Below are 13882 nucleotides of genomic sequence, written 5' to 3' on the forward strand. Positions count from 1 at the left end.
AAAGTGACTGGAACAGCACTCCTGTGATGAGAGTCTATGCAGGCTAGGTCTCTTCGGCTTAGAAAAGAGATGGCTGGGATAGGACATGATAAAGTTTATAAAATCATGAGTAGGATGGAAAGAGTAAATAAAGAATGGTTATTTACCCTTTCAAATACTACTAAAACAAGGGGAAAACCCATTAAACTAACAAACAGCAGATTTAAAATAAATCATAGCAAGTACATTTTTACTGTGAAATCTCTTGGTCAAAGCGAATAACATAGCAGGATTTAAGAGAGAGTTGGACAAGTTCTATTCTTTGCCAGGATGACAAAAAAAAGCTATTGCTATTCCAGGCAGTGAATAACAAGAAATAGGTCTAGTTCATGGGATCTGGACTGACCTCTGTGACAGGATTCTGGGCTTGATGAACATAAGATATACCATATTGGGTCAGACCAAGGGTCCATCTAGCCCATTATTCCATTTCCAATAGTGGCCAATCCAAGTCACAAGTACCTGGCAAGTACCCAAACATTAAACAGATCCCATGCTACTAATACCGGCAACAAGCAGTGTCTATTCCCTATTGATTAATAGCAATTTATGGACTTCTCCTCCAGGAATTTATCCAAACCATTTTAAACCAAGCTACACTAACTGCCATACATTACAGATCTTAATTTTGCATTGAGTGAGAGAGAAGTTTCTCTGATTTGTTTTAACTGTGCTACTTGCTAACTTCACAGAGTGCCACCTAGTCCTTGTATTATTAAAAAGAGTAAATAACCATTTCCCATTTAGCCATTCAAATTTCATGATTTTGTAGACCTCTCTCATATCCCTCCTCAGCCATCTCTTCTCCAAGCTGAACAGCCCTAACCTCTTTAGCCTTTCTTCATACAGAAGCTGTTCCATCCCCTTTATCATTTTGGTCACCCTTCCCTGTACTTGGACCTTGGTTTGAGCCAGCATGGCTCAAACCAAGTGACTAGGGGGCACTCCATGAAATTAGCATGGGGCACATTTAAAACTAATCGGAGAAAGTTCTTTTTTACTCAACGCACAATTAAACTCTGGAATTTGTTGCCAGCAAATGTGGTTAGTGCAGTTAGTATAGCTGTGTTTAAAAAAGGATTGGATAAGTTCTTGGAGGAGAAGTCCATTACCTGCTATTAAGTTCACTTAGAGAATAGCCACTGCCATTAGCAATGGTTACATGGAATGGACTTAGTTTTTGGGTACTTGCCAGGTTCTTATGGCCTGGATTGGCCACTGTTGGAAACAGGATGCTGGGCTTGATGGACCCTTGGTCTGACCCAGTATGGCATTTTCTTATGTTCTTAGGTTCTTATGATAAAGACCATACAGCCCAGTCAGTCTACCCATGTGCACCTCCCTTCCTCTCCATCAGAAATCATTTGTGCTTGTCCCATGCTTTCTTGAATGCCAATACTATTGCCATATCCCACGATCTCCAGTGGGATGGCATTCAATGCATTCACCACCCTCTGTGTAAAGAAATATTTCCTTAGAGTACTCCAGATTCTACCTCATTTCACCCTCTTCCCATGACCCCCTCATTCTAGAGCCTCCTTTCCATTGATTGAGACCTTCCTTCTGTGCATTTAATCGATAGAGGTATTTAAATGTTTCTACCATAACTTTCCTTTTCCTCCTTTCCTCCTTTCCTCTAGGGTATACAAGTTTTGATCTATAATCTATACCCATATACTTTATGATGAAGTCTACTGACTATTTTAATAGCTGCCCTGTTGACTGACTCTATCCAGTTTATTGCCTTTTGAAGGTGCGGTCTAGAAATGTACTTCGTACTCTAAATGAGTCTCACCAGAGTCTTATATAGAGGCAATATCATCTTTTTCCTGTTGGCTATTCTTCTCTCTATTCATTCAAGCTGTCACCTTATCTACTTGTTTGGCCACCAGATCCAGCACCTTGTTTGTACATAGAACTACACCCCCTCTCATTATCTTGGGAGTGAAGAAATAGTCTAGTGCTTAAAGCAGTGGGCTATGAACCAGGAAAGCCAAGGTACAAATCTCACTGCCACTTCTTTGTTACCTTAGCAAGTCACTTTACCCTGCATTGCCTCAGGCATGCCCTCGAACCTTGGGGTATAGTTACTAAGCCATTATAAGTGTTTATCACAAGAAAAACACTGCTTATCATGGAAATATTGTATGATATTTTCCCTAAAAAAAAAAAAAAAAGCAAAACGTATTTAAATGAGTTGTATTGCATGCATAATTTTTGCAAATGCATGCAAAGTAGCTCATTCATACCTAATTTCATACATATAAAACAATGTGGCTTTCCTAAAATAACTCAAGCAATGTTATTTTCCAAAAAGTTAGCTGCAACTCAGGAGTTGTAGCTAACTTTGCTTGGCGGAATGGGGATGCTCATGTGCATCCTGATGTCTACATGCTGAAATTTAAAGGTCCATGCCAGCCTAAAATAACCCTCCTCTCAATGTGTCAGACCCCCATTGCCAGTAGCAGGGGGGAAAAATGTGAAAAAATAGAATTGACTATCTTGCTGCAACACCCCACTCCCCTTCCCTTTCCACAAAATTCAACCACTCTTTCCAAAACCCCCATCAATACAAGACATTCCCCTAAAAGAAAAGCTAGCCCACTCTTGAACCTCCTACCCACCCTATCCATCCCCCTTCAGACATACCTAGTGGTTTAGGTGATGCCCCTGGTAGCTTAGTGGCTCCCTGGTAGTCTAGTGGGACCTGGAGCACACCCTAGGCTTTAGGCCAGTTACCGCTATTTTCCATAACGTCACTGGCTGGCCTTTGCCCCATCCTATGACAATCCATATATTATAAATTATCTGGCCTAGATGATATTAAATGTGTTTATTGTGTAGTTCTGACTAGGCTGGAGGTCTGGGTGAACAGGAGGGTGGGGAGAGTTCAGGTTGCAGAAACAGGAAAGTTTTGATGACCCGGAGGACTGGGCAAACCGGTGGCCTAATTAGTAATCTTTTTCAATTAATTTATGCACAAATGTTTAACAATTGGCAAATAATAGTGCTTAAATCGGGACTTACATGAGTAAGTCCTACTTTATTTTCACACATAAAATATATACGTCTATTTTTAAAATAGGTAGGAAAAGTAAGTGCATTCAATTCATTGACATATGTGGTTTCAATTCATTGTATGAATTCACACATAAGCTTACATATGCGTGTATGCCAGGGGGTAGAGATGTGCGTATTTTATAAAACGTAGCATATATCATATGCAAAGGTTATAAAATACTTGCGTAAATCTTCTCACAGCCATATACATACGTACATGCCGCTGCAGCTGCACACATTTGTTTGAAAGTTATCCTCCCTGGCTTCTCTCTCATTTTGTTTCTGTGGGGGGAAAAATGCTTAGTAAATCAGACCCTAAATCAGTTTGCTTCCTTTGAATATTTTACAAAAAAACCCCCCAAACTTTCAGTTATTCATTACTTCACCCATTTTCTGTTTCTTGCTTTGTCTCATAGTCATACATCAAGCAAAGCACTTTGCTTTTACAGTCATTGAACTTTAGAGAAATATAATTTATCTTGCTTGGAAGACATATTTTAAGTTATAAAATTCCATTTGTTACTATACATTTTCTATCACCAAGACGGTTACAAAATATTTCTATTCTGTATTTATACTTTTTTCTGTAAATCCCAGTGCATATAGTAGAAAAAAGCATTACAAATAATCTTTGTAGTTAATACTGTACTATTGCCTTATTCTTTGCCTAAAAGTAAAGAACAGATTGCATTAAATGATTCCAAAATATGCCTGTTCATTGTATATACAAATAAAAAGCATACTTTGAAATATCTGTATGCTAATGCCAGAAGTCTAAAAAAGTTAGAATGTATAGCATTGACTGAGGAGGTAGACTTAATTGGCATCCCAGAGACCTGATGGAAGGAGGATAACCAGTGGAACAGTGCTATGCCAGGGTATAACATATTGCAATGATAGGGTGAATCAACTTGTGTGTGTGTGGGGGGGGGGGGGTGCATTATGTTAGGGATGGCATAGAGTCCAACAGGCTAAAGATCCTGCAGGAGACTAAATGCACAATAAAAAATATATGGGTAGAAATTCCATGTGTAATGGGGAAGAGTATAGCCTTGGGGGTATGCTTCCATCTATCTGGCCAGAATGAACAGACAGATGATGTCATGCTAACAGAAATTAGGGAAGCTAACAAATTTGGCAGCACAGTAATAATGGGAGATTGCAAATACCCCAATATTGATTGGGTAAATGCTAGGGAGGTAAAGTTTCTGGATGAAATAAATGATGGCTAAATGGAGCTGCTGGTCCTGGAATTGATGAGAAGGGGAGCCATTTTAGACCTAAGTGTGATATATGTGAGCCTAAGTCTGAAACCAACATGGAGATGATTGACCCCAGAATCCTTTGCTGCTGTAGCCTGTCTGCAATTCTGGCCATGAAAACCTTAAATTGACTCTAGTCAAGCTTTCACTTAACCCAACCACACCCCCACCATCTAGAATTATAATGGAATCAGTACTGTAATATAATTTGTAATTTACCACCACCTAGATTCATAATAGAGTCAGCACTGTAATATAATTGTATTATTCCAACAGTTAACAAAATTCAACTCATGGCAATTGTTTTTTCTTCGATTATTAATGCAATAACCCAAGATATGGTCCCATTAGCTTAATGTGATACAATATAATATATACCGATGTAATTTGGTGATGTAATATAATAATTTGGTGATACAATTTGTGATACAATATAATATATAGCGATGTAATTTGGTGATGTAATATAGTTCCGGGTAATCTACCCACTTATCTTCTCTCTCTAGCTCTTCCTATCTTTCTTCCTCTTCCCGGTTCCTCTGAAACCCCTGTTAGATGTAACTTTTATTTTTCCGGTCCTTCACTTAAGTTGTTACCCCTGTTGAATGTAAACCGATGTGATATTCATTTGAATGTCGGTATATAAAAGTTATAAATAAATAAATAAATAGTTTGGAGAGACTCTGGGAGACATCTGGACTGCATATAGAGCTGTCCAAAACTTATTATGGAGGGTCATGAGGTCACAAAAGGCAAATGGAATGAGGTCATGTTCTCACAGGATACCATCTCAACTTCAGGGGTCCCAGTAAAACCTGAGTTTTGCAATTTTCCCTGAGAATGGAAAGATTGACAGGACAAAGGACTATCAGAGGATTGATGCAAACATCTGGATAGGCAAGGGGGACCTTTAATTTGAGTGGAAAGGGATCAGGTTAACATAGGTTTAGTCCATCTTATTTTAATATGACAAACTCAGTAAGTGATAATCATAGGCTCATAGACATCACTGTATGTTTTAAACCTATAAAAACCAGCACTCACTGGCATACATTGAGACACAGGGTAGTACGACTCTACAGAGAGACCTGTGACTCTATTTCTCCCAAAGGTATCAGCATTGCTTATTGATATGCAATAATAAACTTAAATTTGTTTCTACTAAATTCGGTGTGGTACCGTTGTGATCATGGGGCAGCGCCTTTAAGCTGATTTAGCAATTAACAAGTGGAACACAGGATTTAGTTTGAGAGAAAGCTGTAGTGGGGATACTCAACAAAGATGATTAATAAATGGGATTATTCTGCCATTTCCCAGGTCTGCTGTGCTCAAGTTTGAATGCTGTACTATATGCAAGAGTGTGAAAGTAATTTAGGCCATTTGCTGTCCCTGTGGCTTTATCTACATTGGGAAGACTACTCGCCGTCGCTATGTATGGATTTTAGAACATTAGAGCTGCATAACAAGGGGAAGGATGGAAGCCCCTCATTTGTCATATTTTGGGACATACTTATGTTGAGATTTTTGGTACTGAAGAAACCTGAACCTAGTAGACTGGGTGATTTCAATAACTGGATGCTACAAAAGCAACAGAGAGATATTTTTATTTTAAATATTATTAGTCTACACAGACTCAGAGAGATCGATTAGTTGGTCTTTGAATGACTGACATTTTGACCTATGTCTAGGTATTTTTATGTTTCCCGCGTTCAGCTCCAATTGGTTACATGTTGCTGTTTTTTGATTGGATAAACAAGCCGTTATTTATAAGAACACTTGTACTATTGGCTGGTGATCTCTGTCTTGCTTGGCTTGACTGGCAGAAATGTAGTGAGATGTTAAGTCAGAGAAAATCAGCATGAGTGTTTTAGAAACATAGAAATATGATGACAGTAAAAGGCTGTATGGCCTATCTAGTCTGTCCATCTGCCCAACTAATTTAGCTTTAAACTTCCTGTCACTCCCTCAGAGATCCCCGGTACTTATCCCATGCTTGCTTGAATTCTGATACTGTTTTTGTCTCCAACACCTCCACTGGGAGGCTGTTCCATTAATCCCCTCTCCATAAAGAAATATTTCCTAAGATTACTCCTGAGTCTAACCCCTTTTACCCTCATCCCATGACCTTTTGTTCTAGAGCAGGAGTGGCCAACCTTTCAAACATCAAGAGCTACAAAACCAGAATTCATAGTAGCAGAGAGCCGCCATACATTTCAAGAGCCAGGGGTGGGGGTGGGGGGGGGGGAAGCGAGGAAAAAGACTGTCCCTGAACGACCAACTCTCTCCCTCCCACACACACACACCCCCCTTTCTGTATCTTTCAGTCACAAAGATACATACACACACACACAACCATTCCACTCTTTCTCTCTTCCAAATGCAAACACTCTTTCTCTCCCAGTCACAATGACACACACAGAAAACCCTTCCACTCTCTGACACAAAGACACACACACAATCTCTCCAGACCCAGACACACACAACCCTTCCTCTCTCTCTCTCCCAGGTACAAAGATACAAGCACACACACAAAACCTTTCACTTTCTCTCTCCCAGGCACAAATACACACACACACAAAACCCTTTCATTCTTTGTCTCTGACACAGACACACAGACTTCCACACTCTCTCTGACACAGATACACACACACAACCCTTCCTCTCTCTTTCACATATACACACATACATTCTTGATTACACATGCAGAACACAAAATGTCCTCACCAAATACAGAAAAAAAGATACCATAAAGTTTAAGTAGAAACATGCAGACAAAAACTGAACTGGAAATTGCAAGAAGCCAGACTCTGTTGCAGTATAATGGGAAATCAATCACCATCATTCCTCAGAATCCATTAAACAATGAAATCAAGAAATAAAAATCATAATATTAAAACCATACTAATAAAAAGACTATTTCACACAGCTGACATCCAATAATTAAAAACACATATTCTTTAAAAATTTACCAAACAGCAATATAAGCTTTCAAAACAGCAGATATATCAAATAACATCCAATAATTAAAATTAATAACTATTAAATAATCCTCCACTCTACATACCTGGGAACTTTGGATCTCCAGATGTCCTAAGATCATGGTGATTAGTAGGGGAAGTGGAGGGGTGATTGTTGCACATAAACTTTCTCCTTTTACACACACACATGATCTGAAACACACGTTTTTATTTACACCCATACATACTGTTGCCACACATTCTCTTTCATTCACACATATACATGCTCAGATACATGCACATTCTCACATACACACAATCTTTTCACTTGTTTTCCCCTATGAAGGCAAAAGCAGAAGTAGTAGCAGCAGCAGCCTCCTCCAGCCCCCACGACCCACCAGACTCTGCCTCTCCTACTCCTCACTGCTGAGGTCTGATGCTAGCCCCACAGGCCGCGCTGATTCTCCTGCTCCCAAGTGCTGGAAGAGGTCAATGCTGATTCTTCAGTTCATCTGGCCACACTGCTCCTGTGCAGGGGGAGGAGGAGGAGGATACTGCTTCTTCCTGTTCCCCCCCCCTTTTTTTATTGCCCCCTCCTGCTCCTGCCTGCCAGGAAGGGGATCGGGGCAAGGAATCGATGTGGCTTCTGTCCTGGCAAGCCGTGCTGCTTCTGACTGTGGAGCACGTGAGGAGGGGCATAATGCTCTTTTAGACAGGTGGGCCATGCCATTCCTTCTTCTTATGACGGCATCAGGATCCCAATGTTTTCTTTAGGCCACTGTTCCTTTTCCTGCTCCTGATGATATGGAGAGAGTAGGGAGGAGTTGCTGCCAGCAGCCAAAAGGATAATTTAACTTGCTGGCTCAAATTCTGATGGGGTTATGGCCCGTGTGGTGCACTCATTCTGGCATCTATGAGCGCACCGATCCCCCCAACCCTCACAGCAGCTGGCTCAGGTGGAAGTTGTTAGTTTACAACTTCCTCTGAAATGAATTGCTGAGAGGGAAAGGATCACTGCTTGCAGGATGCAGACAATGCAGCTGCATATGCCTCAGCAGTTGGGAGCGCAGTTTAACTTCAGAAGAGCTGAATGCGGCTCTCGAGACACCGATTGGCCACCCCTGTTCTAGAGCCTACTTTCCATTATAAGAGGTTCGCCTCCTGTGCAGGGAGACCTTTGAGATATTTAAATGTCTCTATCATAGCCCCCATCTCACTTTTCCTGTAGAGCATACATGTTTGTTTATTTATTTATTTATTTATTTATTTATTTATTTATTTAAAACTTTTTCTATACCGTCATTAAGGTGGGTACCGTCACAACGGTTTACAGTAAGGCACAAAAGAAATGCTATTAACCTCTATCAGTTTACATAGGTGCCATAATGTTCGGTAACATAGTTTTAATCAATGTTAGCTGTTAAATGAGAGTGAATGCTATCATGTCCCGTTTGATTCTATAGCAGTTTGAGTCAAGGACTCATTCTATAAGTAACTTATCCTTTACTGATGAATTCTATTACAAACAAAAACATACACTCTTAGTGATTTCTGTTTGCGTGGGTGTTTTGTCCCTTGCACTTACCTGGTTTAAACCTTGCATTTCCCTGGATTCTATTCTCCCTTCTCTTTTTGAAAGGCTTGTTTGAATAGCCAAGTTTTAAGATTTTTTCTGAAAGTTTTGTTTTCTCTTTGTAGTCTTAATTCCAATGGCATGGAGTTCCATAATATGGGTCCTGCTAAGGATAATGCCCTTTCTCTTACCTGTGTTAGTCTTGCTGTCTTGACTGATGGAATCATCAGAAGCGCTTTGTTGGCTGATCTTAAATTTCTGTTGGGGATGTGTACGTGAAGGGCTGTGTTCAGCCAGTCTGCGTTTTCGTTGTGTATTAATTTGTGTATTGTGTATGTTCAAAATCATTAAGTCTATCCCCATATATTTTAGAACAAAGACCACTGACTCCATCCTGTTTATATCCTTTTAAGGTGCGGCCTCCAGAATTGTACGCAGTATTCCAAGTAAGATCTAACCAGGGACCCTTACATGGGCAATATCACCTCCCTTTTTCTGTTGACCATTCCTCTCCCAATGCAGCCAAGCATCTTTCTGGCTTTTGTCATCAATGTAGCCACTTGTTTGGCCACCTTAAGATCATGAGATACAGTCACCACCAGATCTTGCTCTTCTTTCATGTTTAGAATTTCATCCCTTGGGATTTTGCACTCTAAATTCATTACTCTGCATTTTTAGCATTGGCCCTTGACCATTCCTCAAGCTTTGCTAGATTCTTCCTCATGTTTTCCACATCTTCCTGTATTTCTACCTTGTTGCACATTTTGGAATCAGCAAAAAGATAAACCTCTCTTAAAAGTCCTTCTATGTTGTTCATGAAAATATTGAAAAGAACCAGTCTAAGGACTGATCCCTGAGGCATACCGCTGGAATTGCCCCCCTGAGGAGCACTGCTAGTAATATCCCATTTACCACTACCCTTTGTTGCCTCCCAATCAACCAGTTTCTAACCCAGTCAGTTACTTTAAATCCCAAACCAAGGATGTTCAATTTATTTATGTCTCCTATGTGGAACTGTGTCAATGGCATTACTAAAATCCAAGTCCACTACATCTAACATTCTCCCTTGATCCAACTGTCTGGTTACCCAATCAAAGATATTGATCAGACTTGTCTGACAAGATTTACTTCTGGTAAAACCATGCTGCCTTGGATCTTGCAATCCATCGGATTCTAAATATTGTACCATCCTCTGCTTTAGCAGCAATTCCATTAGTTTGCTCACCATAGCGGTAAGACCACTATGGTGGTCTTACCGCTATGGTAAGTTCCCTGCCTCCTCCTTACTTCCACTTTTATGAATAGAAATCACATTTGCCTGTCTCCGATTCTCCAGAACTACTCCAGATTCTAAAGAAATATTAAAAAGGTCAGCCAGTGAAGCTGCCAGGACCTCTAAATTCCCTTAGTACCCTCGGATGTATCCCATCTGGCCCCATCACCTTATCTAATTTTGATGCCATTAATCTGATTTTTAATTATTATTTTTTTTTTTTTGGGTACTAAAAATGTTTTTTCATAGCTCCACAATTCTGACCCCTGAGGCAGGCACTTATGCCGAAACATCAATGTCGGGTCTGGTGGTCTTTCAATATGTGAGATTCCTGTATATATCTACAAGCATCTTGATATAGTACATATCATCGACTTACTCCATTTGGTTTCCAGCAAAGATAAGTGATTTTTGTGGAGTTTTTGATATTCACATGAGTATTTCGGGGCTAGGGGGACACTGCAAATTTTAAAAAATATTATAAAATATATGAAAAACATTACATTATGTAATCTAGTTAATTAGCATTCACGCCAACTAATGCAAAGTTTTTGTTACAAAGAATAATTATGTTAACGTAAGCTATTGAAAAGTAAAATTTCTCTTCTGCTGCGTGGGCCAGAAGGGCTGGGAAAGCTGCAAGGGCAGTGTTCACAATCCGTAGGGTATAAAGACCCAACCATCGCACAACTGTGAATCTTACTGGCCATATTCAGGTTGCAGGCCTATTGAGATCTTGAGGGAGCTCTAGTTTATTGCCTCTAGCCAAGGAATGTTACTGTCAAGATTGTTAGATTTGGAACAGAGTGGGGGAGGAGTATAAAATCAATAAATTCTCTGAAGTTGTGAATGCAGGTTCTCAGCACTGTAGCCTATTAAAGGCCACCTTCAGTTATGCTAGAATTCCCAAAGGAACATAAGGATACTGCCAAACCCCCAAAAAAATGCATTTCCTTTATTAACAACCTACTGTAGTTTTGAGGAAATGATTTGTTCAAATATACTTGAGCATATGGTTTATTCTAACAATTAAATTAGAAAAAAATAGTATATTGTATACTAGAGATGTGAATTTGAACCGGAATCGGTTCTGATTCACATTGTGCATTTTTTTTTGTACAGCCCGATCGGGTTTTTTTTATAGGCTGCACCCGAGCCGATAAACAAAAAACCCACCCTGCCACTTCAAAACAGCTCCCTTAGCTTCCCCCACCCTCCCGACCACCCCAAAATGTTTTAAATCACCTGGTGGTCCAGTGGTGGTCCCGGGAGCGATCTCCCGCTCTTGAGCCGTCGGCTGCCACTAATAAAAATGGCGCCGATGGCCCTTTGCCCTTACCGTGTGACAGGGTATCTGTGCCATTGGCTGGCCCCTGTCACATGGTAGGAGCACTGGATGGCCCGTGCCATTTTTAAAGATGGCGCAGGCCGTCCATTACAGATGATGAAAAGTATTATTGAAAAGCTTCAGTGCGCTATGCTCATATTAGTATGACAGATCATTTTCAGCATAAAATGTACTATATTAAAATAGTTTGCATAGAAATAGTCTTTAAACAGCATCTCACAAGTCTATAAAACTAAAATGTACTAAACAAGCAACCACCTATTTATAATCCAAAAACATAGACCAGTGGTCCCCAAACATGAACTAGGGGACCCCCAAACAGTCAGTTTTTCAGAATATCCCTTTAAATAATGGCACACAGCTCTGAGACTAATGCCAAAGTGACATCAAAATGTGCCAGCCTCAGGGCCTGCCAGCACCATCCTCTGTATGGCTGAACCAACATATAGTTAGTCAGTACAAGAAAATGGTGCCGGCTAGCTCGGAGACTGATGAAATTTTGACATCACTTCCATACCAGTCTCAGGGCAAAGTGCCATTTTTTAACTGTTTCAGTAGAACAGAAGTAAGTGGGGATTTCTCTTGCCTCTTTTTCTCTCCAAGACCCCATGGAAGGGATACATGGGGGCCAGGGAGGTTCCCAGCTCCAGCTGATTTCAGGAGTCTGGGTGGAATCAGTGTCCTGGGGAAGTCTCAGCAGGGCTTAGCTTAGCCAGTCAGATAGATTCCAGCCTCTGCTTAGCGGTGGGGTCACAGCTTTATTTTATTGTTAGCTTCGTGGACCCTTGGGCCGATCGGAACAAAAGGATGGAATGCTGTGAGGGTTCGCAGCAGTGGTCCTGACCGGGAGGCGGCAGAGGCGGAGTCGAGGATGGCTGGTGGAGGAAACCACGGAAGACCCTATGCGACCAAGGGCCCAGAAGGGAGATGAAGAGAAGGTGGGACTGGCCTGGTGGTCAAAGGTCTTCGCCCTGGAAGCCGGCACTCCCCCGAGAGGAGCTCGTAAGAGTCCGGCCGCTGGGACTTAGGAGATTCACCCTGGAAGCCGGTGTCCCCCCAGGAGGAGCCCGTAGGGACCCGGCCGCTGGGACTTAGGTGGGTCCTCGGAGACGGAGTCCTGAAGAAGTCCAAGGTCGAGAGCCGGAGGATCGTCGCTCACCAGGCCAAGTCGTACACCAGAGAATCACCGCTTGCCGAACCGGGGTCAGGAGCCAGAGAAACACCGAAAGCCAATCCGAGTCAGGAGCCAGAGAAACACCGAAAGCCAATCCGAGTCAGGAACCAGCGAAATCAGAAGATGAAGCAGGAACACCGCAACTGGGAGCAGGGGAACCCTGGGAACCTCGTTGCAAGGCAAGGAGAAGATCTAGTTGCAGGGTTAAATACCCTGAAGCGTCTGACGTCATCCTAGGGCAGTGCTGCAATTTCCCGCGCGGGCCCCTTTAAGAGCAGGGACCTGCCGCGCGCGCGGCTAGGGGCGGGGCCAGCCGCGGGAGAACGCCGGCAGCTAGCTCGGCGTGGGAGCGCCGTTCTCGGGGCCTGCACGGCCCGAACGCGGCTCGGGGAAGCCCGGAACCGGGTCGGGGCAGGTAAGGAACCGCGTCGGGGTGAGTGGCGATCCCGGGGGCGGCCCGGGGCCACAACAGTACCCCCTCCCCTGCGCCCCCTCCCCGGGGGTCACGGCTTGGCCGGGTGGTCCAGATGGAACTGGCGGATAAGGTCCTTATCCAAGATATGAGAGGCAGGTTCCCAGGAGTTTTCCTCGGGCCCGTAACCCTCCCAGGAGAGCAAGTATTCCCAACGACGGCGGTGAACCCGAACGTCCAGGACGTCTTTCACTGTATACGTGTCTTCTGGGTCAGCAGCGGATGCATTGGGTTCCGGAGGCCGAGGCTGGAACCGGGAAAGGACCACCGGCTTGAGTAAGGAGACGTGGAAAACGTCATGTATCTTTAGCGTGGAGGGCAACCGTAATCTGTAGGCCACTGCCCCAATACGTTCAGCCACGAGGAAGGGGCCAATATAGCGGGGTGCGAGTCTCATGGAGGGGACGCGCAGTCGGATATTTCTTGTGCTCAGCCATACCCTGGTCCCTGGTAGGAACACTGGAGCAGGTCGCCGGGTTTTATCTGCTTACTTCTTGGATCGTGCGGCCGTCTGTTGAAGCTTCTCCTGGGTGGAGTGCCAAAGGTGCTGTAGCTGGTCTGCGGTCAGTTGCGCCTCCGGAGACGAGACCGACAGAGGCAATGGTAAAGGAGGCTTGGGAGTCCTCCCATACACCATCTGGAATGGAGACTGTAGGGTAGCGGAGTGTTTGTGGTGGTTGTATGAGAACTCAGCCCAGGGTAAGAGGGCGACCCAGTCATCCTG

This window comes from Rhinatrema bivittatum, chromosome 6 (genome assembly GCF_901001135.1).
Source record: "Rhinatrema bivittatum chromosome 6, aRhiBiv1.1, whole genome shotgun sequence".
Lineage (NCBI taxonomy): Eukaryota > Metazoa > Chordata > Amphibia > Gymnophiona > Rhinatrematidae > Rhinatrema > Rhinatrema bivittatum.